Source organism: Apium graveolens, chromosome 8 (assembly GCF_009905375.1).
Source record: "Apium graveolens cultivar Ventura chromosome 8, ASM990537v1, whole genome shotgun sequence".
Classification (NCBI taxonomy): Eukaryota; Viridiplantae; Streptophyta; class Magnoliopsida; order Apiales; family Apiaceae; genus Apium; species Apium graveolens.
Window position 1 is genome coordinate 5,766,149 of NC_133654.1, and position 13,539 is coordinate 5,779,687.

The window sequence follows — 13,539 nt, forward strand, 5'->3', positions numbered from 1 at the left end:
ATTAGGTACCTCTTCATAAGGGAACATATGGATGAAGGTATAATGGAATTGCACTGTATTCCAACAGATCAACAACTAGCAGATATCTTCACAAAACCACTATGTGAAGCTACTTTTACAAGATTGGTAAATGAACTTGGAATGGTTTCAGGTTCTTTCTCTAAATCTGCTTAGCTCTTGTTCTGATGCATCAGACTTTATGATCAGTATTTACAGAAATTACTCTTTTTGTATTATGTGCTTGATTGAAAATTGTTTAAGTACTGATTGTTGTCTGATGTGAATTTCTAAACTTTGATAGTGATATGACTGTTAATGTGACTATTCAATCCTATGAGGATAACTATGCTAGATGCTGACCTAGTAGTCTTTAATATACTAGAGATCCCACTTTATAAGTAATTATTCATGTGGAAATCTATTGACACAAGCAAATTCTGATATTGAGCTTAGTTAAGTTTACTTTGTCTATCTTATTACTAAGTCAAACACTAGAATAATGCTTCTCATCTGTTAAGTTCTGATGTTAGTAAATCTGTTGAATGTACTAAGTGCTGATAAACCTCACTTATCAAAAGAAAAAAAAAGAAAAAAAAACAAGGAATAAAAATCAGGCACTCCTTTGAGATCTAGAGTAAAAATGTGGAAGGGACGACCCAAGTGCATTGCTGGTATTAAGTAATATACATCAGAAAAAGCAAAAATAAATATTTTTCTTGGTGACTTTTCACACTCTATGATTACTGGAGAAATACTCTGATAATAGCATAAATTCTGATAAGCAGTCGTAACTCACTTACACTGAGAAGCCACTGAAACATGGAATTTCAAAAGATGCATAAAATAAGCACAACAACAGTTGAGGTGGACTCATGCATGAACTCATTCAAAACTAGGCTTCAGAATAATGACATATTTTAAGTAAAGTTCTAAGTTATGCCTTATTTCTAAGATGTACTAAAGTGAATCAGACTTTACTCTTTGTCTGATATTTTGCTTAATGCACACACTTACACTCCATATAAATGATGAAAATTACTGCGGCGTTCAATGTTGTTTTAGATGAACCGTTTATGTGTCAAATTGCATAAATTCTGAGGACAAGTTCTAATGGAAGTTCTGATGATTAAGTTCTGAAGAATCAACATCAGAATTTATGTGAAGAATTACGGAGATAGGCATTCACTTTTTGAGTTAAGAAATCATGTTCTGATGACTGTTAAGTTCTGATATAAGTCTAAGTGCTGATATTAAATTCTGATTCTTTACTTGACTTATTTGTGGTTAAAATCTACAACAGTCTTATTTTAATTCAGAATATGTTTGGGTGGAATATTAACAGTCAATATAATTAGGGTTAGTGGAACACGTCCATGCACAATAATATTTACTTGTTTCTTGTACGCATTAAACCCTGTTTTACACTTTCAATGACTGTTTTTCTTCTTCCCAGTCTAGGGAGACGAGGTAAAAAATTTCTACCTGTCCGCATTAAATTATCCTCGCGTCTCCTGGCATTCTATTGCCTATATAAACCATCACCTCACATCAGCCTACACATCATTTCTTTTCTCACATACTCACTCTCTTTTCCTTCATACCAACACAATTATGGTTAACTACAATATGTTTTTAAACTATGAGACCTTCAACATGGAGTTGAGCTGTGAGAACTGGCAGCAGGAATGGCACGTAACTGTCATTCCTGATGAGATTTGGGACTCGGTTCCCCAGGAGGTTCTCACACACCCCCTGTTCTTTTACATGGACTACCATCGCCATCTGGAGCGATTGGAAGAAGAAAGGCTGGAAGCTCTCCGCCAACAAGAGCGAATCATTCGACTCGCTATTCTTTTTGTAGAGAGTCGGAAGAAGAAATAATTTGTTTTCTTCTTCCTGTTTTTCTTCATCGTCAGCTTTGTCCGGCTTCTTAGCCAAGGACAAAAGCTGTTAATGTTAGGTTTAGTAGCTTAGGACAGTCTTGTAATGTTCTGATGTAAATTTTAATTTCATGAATGTATTCTCTTAATATATTAATGAAATTTTATATTTTTGCAAGATTTTATCTCTGAGATGTTTTGCAATTCTACTGCATTGTTAAATCCTGATATATCCATATTCTGATGACCATTTTAATTGCTGATATAAATTAAGTTATGATTCTGAAATGTCGGTACTTGTTTACTTGATTTATTTTTTGGTCATTCTCACACTTTATATTTTTCCAGAAAATGGGTTTTGCAGTAAAAATGATTAAAAAAAGTGGGAACAGTTTAAATTTTGAATTAAAACTAACTTACCTCAATTAATGGGATTACTTGGTAAGTGGAACGGTTTTTTCCTTGAAAAACTGCATGTGATAAGTAATGATTACTGTTTTCCCGTGCCCATTAACTATTCATTATTGTTGCATGTCTGACAGATGTCCAACAGTTTTTTTAACCATGTATAAGTAAGAGAGAGAGAGAGAAGATTATACAATCTTTTATTTACTTTTACACTTTATCTCTCTTTCTTTACTTTTGCCCTCTCTCATCTCCTGGCGTTGGTTTTCATACAGACATTTTATCAAATACCTTACAGGCAACCTTAATTCTCAACTTTTTCTCATGGCACCTAAGGATTTGATCATAGATGGAGCCAAGTTCGTTCCCAACAACTATGCTGCAATCCTAAATCATGATGAAGCTCCATCTGAGTTGCATTTTGTGCAAGATCTTCTTGTACACAGTGAAATTGGGTATGCATTGACCCAGCCTTCATTCTTTTCAAGCCAACAAGTTCTGACGTTTTGGCGGACTGGGCATTTTGATAATGGTGGTGCAACTGGTACTCCCAACATTGTTTTTGAAGTCAATGATGATGAGCATGTGGTAACTCCTGGAACAGTTCGCAAGGCTTTACATTTACCAGATGGCTGCATTTTCTCAACACCGGAGGAACCAGCTCTACAGCAGCTCATGGCCAATTTGGGTATGAGCAGAGTTTGGCTAAGCTTGGACAGTTGAAACGAGCACATATCAGAAAGGAATGGAGCTTTTTCTTCGACTGCATCACTAAAGCCTTCAGGAATAAGTGTTCCAACTTTGATGCCATTCCAATAATGAGTCAGCACATCGGGTATGCTATTATTAACCAAACTCATTTTGATTTTGCAAGTGTTGTGCTAGGTTTTATAGGGGATATGATGACAGAGGATAGGAATGTTGTCTACTTTGCTAGATTCTGTCAGCTTATATATAATTTCTGTTGTGCTGATGAACCCCAACCTACCACTGACTTATTTCCACCCTTTAAACTTGCAAAACGGGCTTTTAATGACTTGGTAAATGTTGACATTAAGAAAATGGTGGTTAGACCTTTACAGATTCCTCAGTCTGTAAAACAGATCCTGGTAAATGTTGATCCTCAAACCTATAGATCTGTTTATCCTGATGTTCAACCTACCACCATATCCCAAACACCACACCAACCATCGGAACATACCACACATACATCTATACCTCAACCCTCTCTCAGAACATATCTCAAAACTTATCTCACACCTTCACAGACAGCTCAATTTTCATCCTCAGCACCTACTGTGAAGCCTTCATCTTCCAAACCCAAGAGGACAAAGACTGTTCCTCATACACCACAGAAGAGAAGGAGGATTGTTCTGAGAGATGAGTCAGACAGTGAGGAACAGGTTTCTGTATCAGAACCTGTTGTTAAAGAAGCTGAGAAGGTCCCTTCTCAGAAGGATTCTGGAATTGGGGGATCTAAGCTTCTCAAAAGGCTTAGAAAAATGACTTCTGCTGAACCTCCCAAGGAATCCCCACCTTCAAAGAGATACAAGAAATAGAGAGCTAAAAGGCCAGCTTCAGATGATGAGGAAGCAGCACCTAAGGAAGGAGATCAGGAATCTCTGATCTCAAAAGAACCAGAATTTGCTGAAGCTACTGCATCTCCCTCTTCATTGTCCCCAACTCAGGAAGCTGCTACAGATAAGGCAAATACACCATCTGTGTCTCCTGTACATGAAACTGTATCTCCTGTAGACCCAGGCACAAGTGCTGAAATTGATATTCACAACCTGGTTGTGCCTGAGGTTCTCTACTTAGAAGCTCCAACAACAATTAATCCATCAACACACCTTTTCCTGATGCTACTCAAACTCCATAATTGTCTACAACACCTTCTCTGCATCTAGATATTGATGATCAGAATATAGGTGAGCATCAGGATATGGCTGTTGATCAGAACTTGGAAACAAATCAGCACTTAGAGGATGATGTTGAAGCCTCAATTGCTTCTCATACTGTTGTTTTATCAGAAGATGCTGATTCTGTCAGTTCTGCTGCTTCAAATGCTGATAATACTGGTGATGCTGCTATTAATGCAGATGCTGATGAAGCTGGTCCTTCAGGACATTCATCTCAACAAACTGTTCATAAATCTGAACTAGTTAAGAAGTTTGTTATAAGAGCAGCACCAGTACCTTGGAGTGAAACTCCTAGAGGACAGGAGTGGACTAAGGAATGGAACTCGGTTACCTTTGTTCCATCTGAAAAGATTCTTGCTGAGCACTTGGCAAAAGCTGATGAAATGTTAATTAATGATGATTTCAAGATACAGCTTCGAGTCACTGCATTGAGTACTAGACATCTTCAAGGTCTCCATTCAACAACTCATGCAGAGTTACATAAACTTCAGGAAGAATTGCTCAAGCAAGAAACGACTCAGAAAATTGATAAGAAAAAATTCTTCCAACCTACCTTTGATAGAGTTGCTTACATTGAGAAGACCCAAGAGAAGCAACAGTCTCAGATTGATGATATTTTGAAAAATCAAGCTTCTCAGCAATCTCAACTCGATGAAATCCAAGCCTTAGTGGAATTGTTTGTCTCTCTTCTCTTACCTGCTGATGCTAAAAAGGGGGAGAAAGTAATTAAGTCCAAATGCAAAACTGTTAAGACACTGAAGGGGAAGGATGATGAAAAAGATGACCAGGGAAACTCTGGAATGGGTGGAGGTCATGGTCAAGGTAGAAGTTTCTCATCAAGAAGAGCTGAAATTACAAGTCACATGACAAGTTCCGATGCTGGAAAAAGAATTACTTCTAGTACTGGTAAAAGGATAAGTTCTGATGAACTTTTGGATCTTGATGAAGAAATATCAAGACAGTTATTTCTGAAAGAAAATCCAGGAATGGACTTGGAAAGTCTGATGGAAGAAGAAGCTAGACTTAAGTCAGAAAAAGTCAATTCTAAATCTGAAGCTTTTGTTGGTAAAAAGAAGCTTCCAAAGGCCAAAGGCATTGTGATAAAAGAAAGAATAAATCCTGAAGCAACCAAGGCTAAATCACAATTACAGATAGATAGATCCAAGGTCCAAGAGAAAGTTGGTGAACCTATCAAGGTTTATGTGCCTCCTGTGGATGAAGAAATTACTGTTGAATATGCTGATCTTGCTCTGACTTCAAGAAAAATTTCTAAGACAACCTCTGACATGGCTTAAGTTGTTCAGAGTAAAGATATAGTTAGTTCTGATATTTCAAAGAAGCAAGCAACCTCTGACATAGCTCAAGTTAACTTGATATCAGAAGATAAATCAAAGGAAACCTCTGACATTGCTCATGTTAAACCTTCAAAGATACTCCTACCAGGATTCACCAAAGCCAAATAGACTCAACCTTTGAAGACTGCTGCAAGTGGTTTTGAAGCAAGAGTGGTTACTGGAAATGAAGCAAGAGATAAATCTGGATTGGGTAGTGTTGATGAAAGAAGAATACAGAACACAACTAATGATCCAACTTCCTTAAGTGAATCAGGTATTGGAGCAACTCCTGAAAGATTGAATCAACTAGAATCTGTACAGATGGTTTACCATACCTACTTGAGAGAACACATCTTGTTATACTTCATGACAGATGGTAGTGTTATTTCCAGTGGACTAACAATGAGATTTACAGAAGGGGGGTTGAATGTAAATCTCAAAACTTTTTCAAGTTTTGAGCAGTTTCTAAGGCTAAGTGTTTTAGTGAGCAAATGTGTGTGAATTGTTTGAAGCTAATACAGACAGATATATATTCAAACACAAATGTAAAGAACACAAAGAACTTAAAAACTTTTATGGTGGATTTGTTGTTCCACCAGAGATGTGTTATTTCAGAAAATCTGTGATTCAAAGAATTAAATCACGGCTGTTTCCTAGTATAAACTAGATGATTTTCTCTCTGAATTTTTCTAAACAGCTCTGGAAAATTCACATCTAATTACTAGCTACTACTTGGTTTATATATATCACCAAGTTTACAGGTGAAGACAAAACTGTAAAATACAATTAAAAAGGCTTTTCACATATTTCTTCTTCATTTCTCTATCCAATGCAATTTGGGTTTAGCTGTTAATCTTTGAATACTCCCTTGTTTGCACCAGAATGGAAATGCTGCATTTTCTTGATTCCTCCTAGAGGCTGCCACATTCCAGTTTGTCTCTGTCAACCCATATGCCTCTGTCAGCTTATGAATTGTCACTATCAACTTCTATTGAACTAAGCATCCGTTGAAGCTTTCATCCGTTGATGCCTTATCCGTTGAGGCTTTATCCGTTGAAGCTTTATCCGTTGATGCATTAGTAGTTGAAGTCTTATCTGTTGAAGCACTTATCCGTTGATGGATATTATCCGTTGAAGCTTTAGAGACATCCGTTAAAGCTTTGTTTCTTATCCGTTGAAGGTCTTCAATATCAGTTGATACTTCTTCACTTATACAAAATTACAAGGCATGAAATATTTACAATTAGCCCTCCTATTTGCATATCCACTAGTAGTCAACATGACTGATAATTTCCTACAACATCTAAGAATTACAACTTGAATCCAGAGAATGAAATGTGCTACAATACTAAACTTATTGCTAAGTAAAGCTACTCCTTCAACGGATAGCCAAGATGGTATTATCCGTTGAGGCTACAAATACTAGATTTCTACTTAAGTGTTTTGTTTAACTTATCATCAAACTAATACACATATTCCTAAAAATCTCCCCCTATTTATGTCTACTAGAACTGTAGGCATAAATTTGGGTTTAGCTTGATGATAACAAAACACTTGACAAACATATTAACTGTAATAAAGCAGAAATTCAAAAGTGCTGCAAAAATGTGTATGCTGAGATGGAATTGAAGAATTACATTGTTTCCAAGGGTGCTCCTTTAGCCTGAGCAGATTAATTTCTTTTCCTTTGATCCTTTGTTTTCTTTCCTAGCCTCTTGTCATTCTCCTCTATTTGAAGTTGAAGTTGTCTATAGAACTCAGCTTCATTTTCTTCATTGATGTCCAACTTAGATTGCATATCCTTGAGAGTTTCATTACTGGCAATCTTAAGTTGATCTTCAAGTCTGAAAAATTTTCTGACTCCTTTGTTGTCTCTGAACTCCATCAACCAATGAGGTGATTTGTGAACTGTAATTTCTCTTTCTTGAATGAGTAATGTTCTAGGCAAGGCATTGGGCTCCCACCAAGTCTTCCTTATATTGGCAATCTTGTTGAGAATCTCAGTCTTGGCAGTCCTGATAAAGCCAGAATCCCTTTTTATGGCTGAGTAGACTCTAACCAAGGTAGAGTAGCCTTCATTCAGAATCCTGTAGAGAGGCCAAGTTCTTTCCCCACTTCCTTTGTATTTGAACACTAGTCTTTTTGGTAGCTGTCTGTAGGCATCTATTCCCCTTACTTCCTCCAGCTCATCCAGATAGAGTTTAATGTCTGAGAATTCCTTTATGTCACAAATGTGAACATAATCATCCTTAGAGGCTTGTGGCTTAGGATTAGGCTTCTGAGTGAATTTGATTGAGGTTAGAGGAGGTGTTGATTTGATTTTCCTTTTCTGTTTCTTTGAGGGTGGAGAAGTGGTTAAGAAGGTGGGAAATTTGATGGTGTCCCAATCAATTGGTTCCTCCTTAGGAGTGATTATTTCACCATGGATATTTATGAAAGGGTCAGGCACAATGGGTTCAGGAATAGAAGGCAGTGGTTTGGATTTTGATTGGGTTTCTTCAGTCTCATCTACCATCTTTCTTTTTGCATTAGCCTTCTTTCTGTTCCCTTTCTGCCATTCCTCTCTTTCCTTACTTCTTTCTCCCACATCATCACTAAACATGTCCCCCATACCTACATCTTCACTCTTGTCTTCAATTTCTTTCTTTTCTTCAGCTTGACTTGACTTTAGCTGTCTTTCAAGCTTTGCTTGTGCTCTTTTGTCAGCCTTTAGCTTTTTGGCTTCTTCCTTCAACCTTCTGGCTTCTTCCCTCTTGGCTATTGAGAATTTGGGATGTCCTTGCATCACACAAATGCTCTTTCCCTCTCTAAAGATAATAGCCATGTTCATCCTTTCAACCACATCCATGGTCTCTTTGTGCTTTATGATACTTCCACCCAAAACCTTATCTTCATCAGGCTTTGGAAGAGGAAAATCCACTTCTTTCATCTGAGCAAGGCTTAGAGGATTCTTTGTAGAGTCCTTATTGGATCTATTGTTGGGCTTGAGAACCATAGGTTTCATATTCTTGGCATAAGTCTCTCCAACCTTATTCCTCCTTACTGGCTTGAGCTCCATAATAATTGATTCCACCTTTGTGCTATGCTTCACAGATTGTGATTTAGAAGCTGTAGAACCAAAAATTTGTTGCACCTTTTCATCAATTTTCCTCATTTGCTCTTTGACTTACAATTCAGCTGCTGCTATCTGGATTAGATCAATTCCATCAAGCTTTCCTTTGATTTGAATAGGTGGAGAAGTGGTGATGGCAGGAATTAGCACTTTAGATATTTGAACTGTTGTTGATGGCTCTCCTTCCCCTTCCCTTTTATTCTCCCCCTTTTTGTTATCATCAAGGGTAGGGGTCAAGCCTTGTGCTTTTGCCAGTTGCATTAGTAGATTTGTCTGAGTTTGTTGATTCTGAAGAATGGTGACCATAGAGTCTTCAATGATCTGAACTCTGTTTTCCAACCTGGCCAGCCTCTTGTCAGCATCAGATTCTCTCCTCAATCTCACTAACAAATCTTGCATAGTACCATAAGGCATGACTGAATCCAACTTCTCAGCATTGTAGGATTTCAGATCAGCAATATCCTGCTTGAGTTCATCCACACTCAGATTCTGTCTGATATGCTGCAACTGCAAGAGATGCAGAGAGTCTAGATGAGCTTGAAGAATTGCCTTTGTACCAGCATCTGTAGTCTCCTGAAGGGCCTTCTGTATAGACATTACTTGCCTGACCAAAGCTACACCAAACTGTCCTGGTGTGGATTCCTTTGCCCATGCCCAGTCAGGTAGATTTGGAACAGAACTTGGGCCTGTTGCTCCCCCTAAGTTCATGCTCTCATCCAAAGAATTAGAGTCATCATCATTAGAATTTACTCCAAATTCTTCAGATGGCTCACCAGCTTGAGAAGGCAGCCTAACCTATTAACAGCAGCTTTGTCTCTTAGGAGAGATTCTGAAGTGTGTACAATGTTCAAAGTCTGCTCTGCCTCCACATTGCCCTGAGCAACCAACAATTGATAGGCTGGAACAGGGTGAGTAAAAGTGTCAGCATCCAAGGAAATGTTATCAATTACAGCTTTGTAATGTTGCTGAAATTGTCTTTCCTTTTCTGCATCATCCACAATCATTGACTCACTAGCAATGGTTGGATCCACCCTTTTAGCTTCTGTACCTGCCTTTCTCTCATTTTCTCTATTTTCTTGCATCAGGGGCTCCCCCTGGCTCACACACACCCTCACACCCTCACCCTCACCTTCTAAGGTGGCACTCCCCTCACTTACTTTTGCCATGCTGGAAGAAATAGTATGCATATGTTGACTCTCAACCTCTCCTTTTGCCTGGGAGCAACCCAGCCTCTTACTCAAATTATCACTCCCTTCCCTCAAACCTAAAAGTGATTGAACAGTAACCATGTCTTCTACAGTTGGAATTATTTCTGTTATATGTGTAGAGACCATCAACGGATATGGAGTATCCGTTGAATCCGTTGAAGTGGAAACTGATGGTATCAACGGATAACTGCTGTTAAGCTTATCCGTCGAAGAACAACTACTTGTCAACGGATAAGAGATATCCGTTGAAGAAGGAAAAGATGTAGATATTGAAAGTGACATAATTGTTGAATCTGTGTGAATTGATTTTAAGTGAGGTGACACAGATTCTTCAACTATATCTGAAAGAATTGGCTGATGATCCAACAAATCATCTAAAAGATGATGATCATCAGGATTTGAGTGGGGCTCCTCCCTGAGTTTTAAGGAGGGAGAATCAGGAATTGATGTGAATATCATATCCACATCCAGAGAGGGTGATGGAGAGTTTGATGATTGATTTGTTTCTATTATGAGAGAATGGGGCTGTGACTCCACATTTGCTGGAGTCACATCAAGCTGAATTTGAGAAGGCAAAGATACAGGTGGATGTATCTGTGTTGTGTGTGCCCTTGTGTGGAAACTAGGGTTTTAGCCTTCATCTTCCTTGAAAAGGCTTTGATTGATGAATGTGTGGCTTCAGTGTCCCTCCCTCTTTTGTTCTGTATCCCTGGTTGGGGACTATTTTCAATAGCTGCATCATTTTGGGAGGATGCAACTAGGGATGTGTTTGACTCCTTTTGAACCACCACAGTCTTTTGAGAGACTGTGGCTTGGCTGGCTGGGGTACCACTCACCTCTCCCACCTTATCCTGGGGGTTTCTTGATGTTCACCCCTCCCCTCACCACTCACACCCTGTTCACTCCCTTCAGGGGTTATGGTAGTTGTTACAACTGCTGTCTTTTGAGAAACAACAGAGGTGGTTTTCTTTGACTTGTGTTTTGAAATTTTAGTTTTGGTGGCTTTGGTAGGAACCTGTTGGGACAAAGACACAGATTCCATTGCCACACTAGAAGGCAAAGAAACAATGGGGTTGGAAATAGTAGGAGTTATAGAAGTGTTTACCTCACTTACCTGTGGTGCATTCATTATTGGCAAATATACCAATGGCACCTGGCTGTTGAGGTTGATTCTCACAAGGTCTGCAAGGACCCTTTTTTCTTCAGCCCAGCATTTGAGTTTATTGCTCTCATTAGATATAACCAACCCTTCAGCAACATGGTTAGCCAATAACATAAATAATCTAGCATAGTAGATGTTATGAGGTCTATTAGCTTTGTTACCTAACCTGGAACCTAATTCTAGCATGACATAGTTGCTAAAATTAAAGTACCTATCAGAAACTAGCATATAGAGCATATTAACAAGAGATGAAGTTATGGCATCAAAATTGCTAATCTTCCCAGAGAAAACCTTGATAAAGGTATCTCCAAGAAAACTCCATTCTTTTCTAAGGCCCTTCCTTCTAATACTACCTAAACTAGCAGAATTAAAAGCATAGCCTATGGAATCTAACATAGCAGATACATCTTTATCAGTATGTGGTGTCATGGCATTATTCTCAGGCAACTTAAAGCAAGACTGTATATCATCACAGTTAATGCAATAATCCTTACCTTTGAGAGAGAAGGCAATAGTCATATCTGTGGAGTTGAACTCTGCAGTTGTCCAAATCTCCTCAATTACCTCACAGTAAATGGTTGGGGCTTCCAGCATTGCATAGCTTAGTTTACAATTTTTGATGAAATCCATCATCTTGTGATAATCAGAATGGGCTTCATTCTTTTCAACCAAGGCTACGAAATTGTTCTTTTCATAAACAAATCCAGACTGAGACATAATTTTGACTACTGGTGCCATTGTTGTGAGTAGAGGTTGCAGAGAAAAACTTGAGAGTTTTGGGAGAGAAAGAGAATAAAAATTGCAAGAAAGCGTAAAGTGAAAATAAGAATTCAATGGGCTTTTATACTTTCTTGAATTAAAACGTAAATAAAATGATTAAATGATACTTTTAAATAAATTACAGCCGTTTGAGAATAAAGAAAACTGCAGAAATTCTGAAAACTGCCTTTAATACAAATACATACAACAGTGTATATATGTATCAATCGGTTAAGTAAAAGAATCAACGGCTGTGACTTACTTAAAGTAACTGATGTGACACTTCAACGGATAAGGTAAATAGTTATCCGTTGATGATCAACACTATTTTATCCATTGAGGGATAAAATTACCAGAAATGTATTTGTCTTTCAACGGATAATGAACATCCGTTGATAGAACAATTAGATTATAAAGAGGACATAAATTTATGAATAATTAAGCATACCTAGCTCACTTACTAATCTTGTGAATGTTGATTCATCAAGTGGCTTGGTAAATATGTCTGTAATCTGCTTTTCACTTGGAACAAAATGAAGTTCCACTGTACCTTTCATCACATGTTCCCTAATGAAGTGGTACTTGATGTCAATGTGCTTGGTTCTTGAGTGCTGCACTGGATTTTCAGTAATGGCAATGGCACTTGTGTTGTCACGGAATATAGGAATTTTGTCAACAGTTAGTCCATAATCAAATAGTTGATTCCTCATCCATAGTATCTGTGCACAGCAACTACCAGCAGCAATGTACTCAGCTTCAGCTGTTGATGTAGAAACAGAATTTTGCTTCTTGCTGAACCATGACACAAGCTTGTTCCCTAGAAATTGACAGGTGCCTGTTGTGTTTTTCCTGTCTATTTTGCAGCCTGCATAATCTGCATCTGAGTAGCCGATTAGATCAAAACCAGACTCTCTAGGGTACCAAATTCCTAGATTTGGAGTCCCTTTGAGATATCTGAAGATTCTTTTAATAGCCACTAAGTGAGATTCTTTAGGGTCAGCTTGAAATCTAGCACAGAGACATGTAGAAAATATTATATCAGGTCTACTAGCAGTTAAATATAAAAGTGAGCCAACCATGCCTCTATAACTTGAAATGTCCACAGACTTTTCAGCCTTGTTTAATTCAAGCTTGGTGGTAGTGGCCATGGGAGTTTTTGCAGATGAACAGTCCATTAAGTCAAACTTCTTTAAAAGATCATAAATATATTTAGTTTGACTAATGAAAATTCCACCACTAACTTGTTTAACTTGTAAACCAAGAAAATAAGTTAGCTCTCCCATCATGCTCATTTCATATTTACTTTGCATTAACTTAGCAAACTTTTTACAAAGCTTATCATCTGTAGATCCAAATATAATATCATCTACATAAATTTGAACAAGTATTGTAGAGCCATTAAGATTTCTAAAGAAAAGAGTTTTGTCAACAGTACCTCTTGTGAAGTGATTATCTAGAAGAAATTTTGACAAAGTCTCATAACAGGCTCTAAGTGCTTGCTTTAGTCCATAGAGTGCTTTCAACAGATAATACACATAGTCTGGAAAGTTTGGATCTTCATATCCTGGAGGTTGGCTTCCATAAACTTCTTCCTCCAATTCCCCATTTAGAAATGCACTCTTGACATCCATTTGATAGACTTTGAAATTGGCATGGGCTGCATAGGCTAGAAAGATTCTGATGGCTTCAAGTCTGGCAACTGGAGCAAATGTTTCATCAAAATCTATTCCCTCTTATTGAAAATAACCTTTAGCAACCAA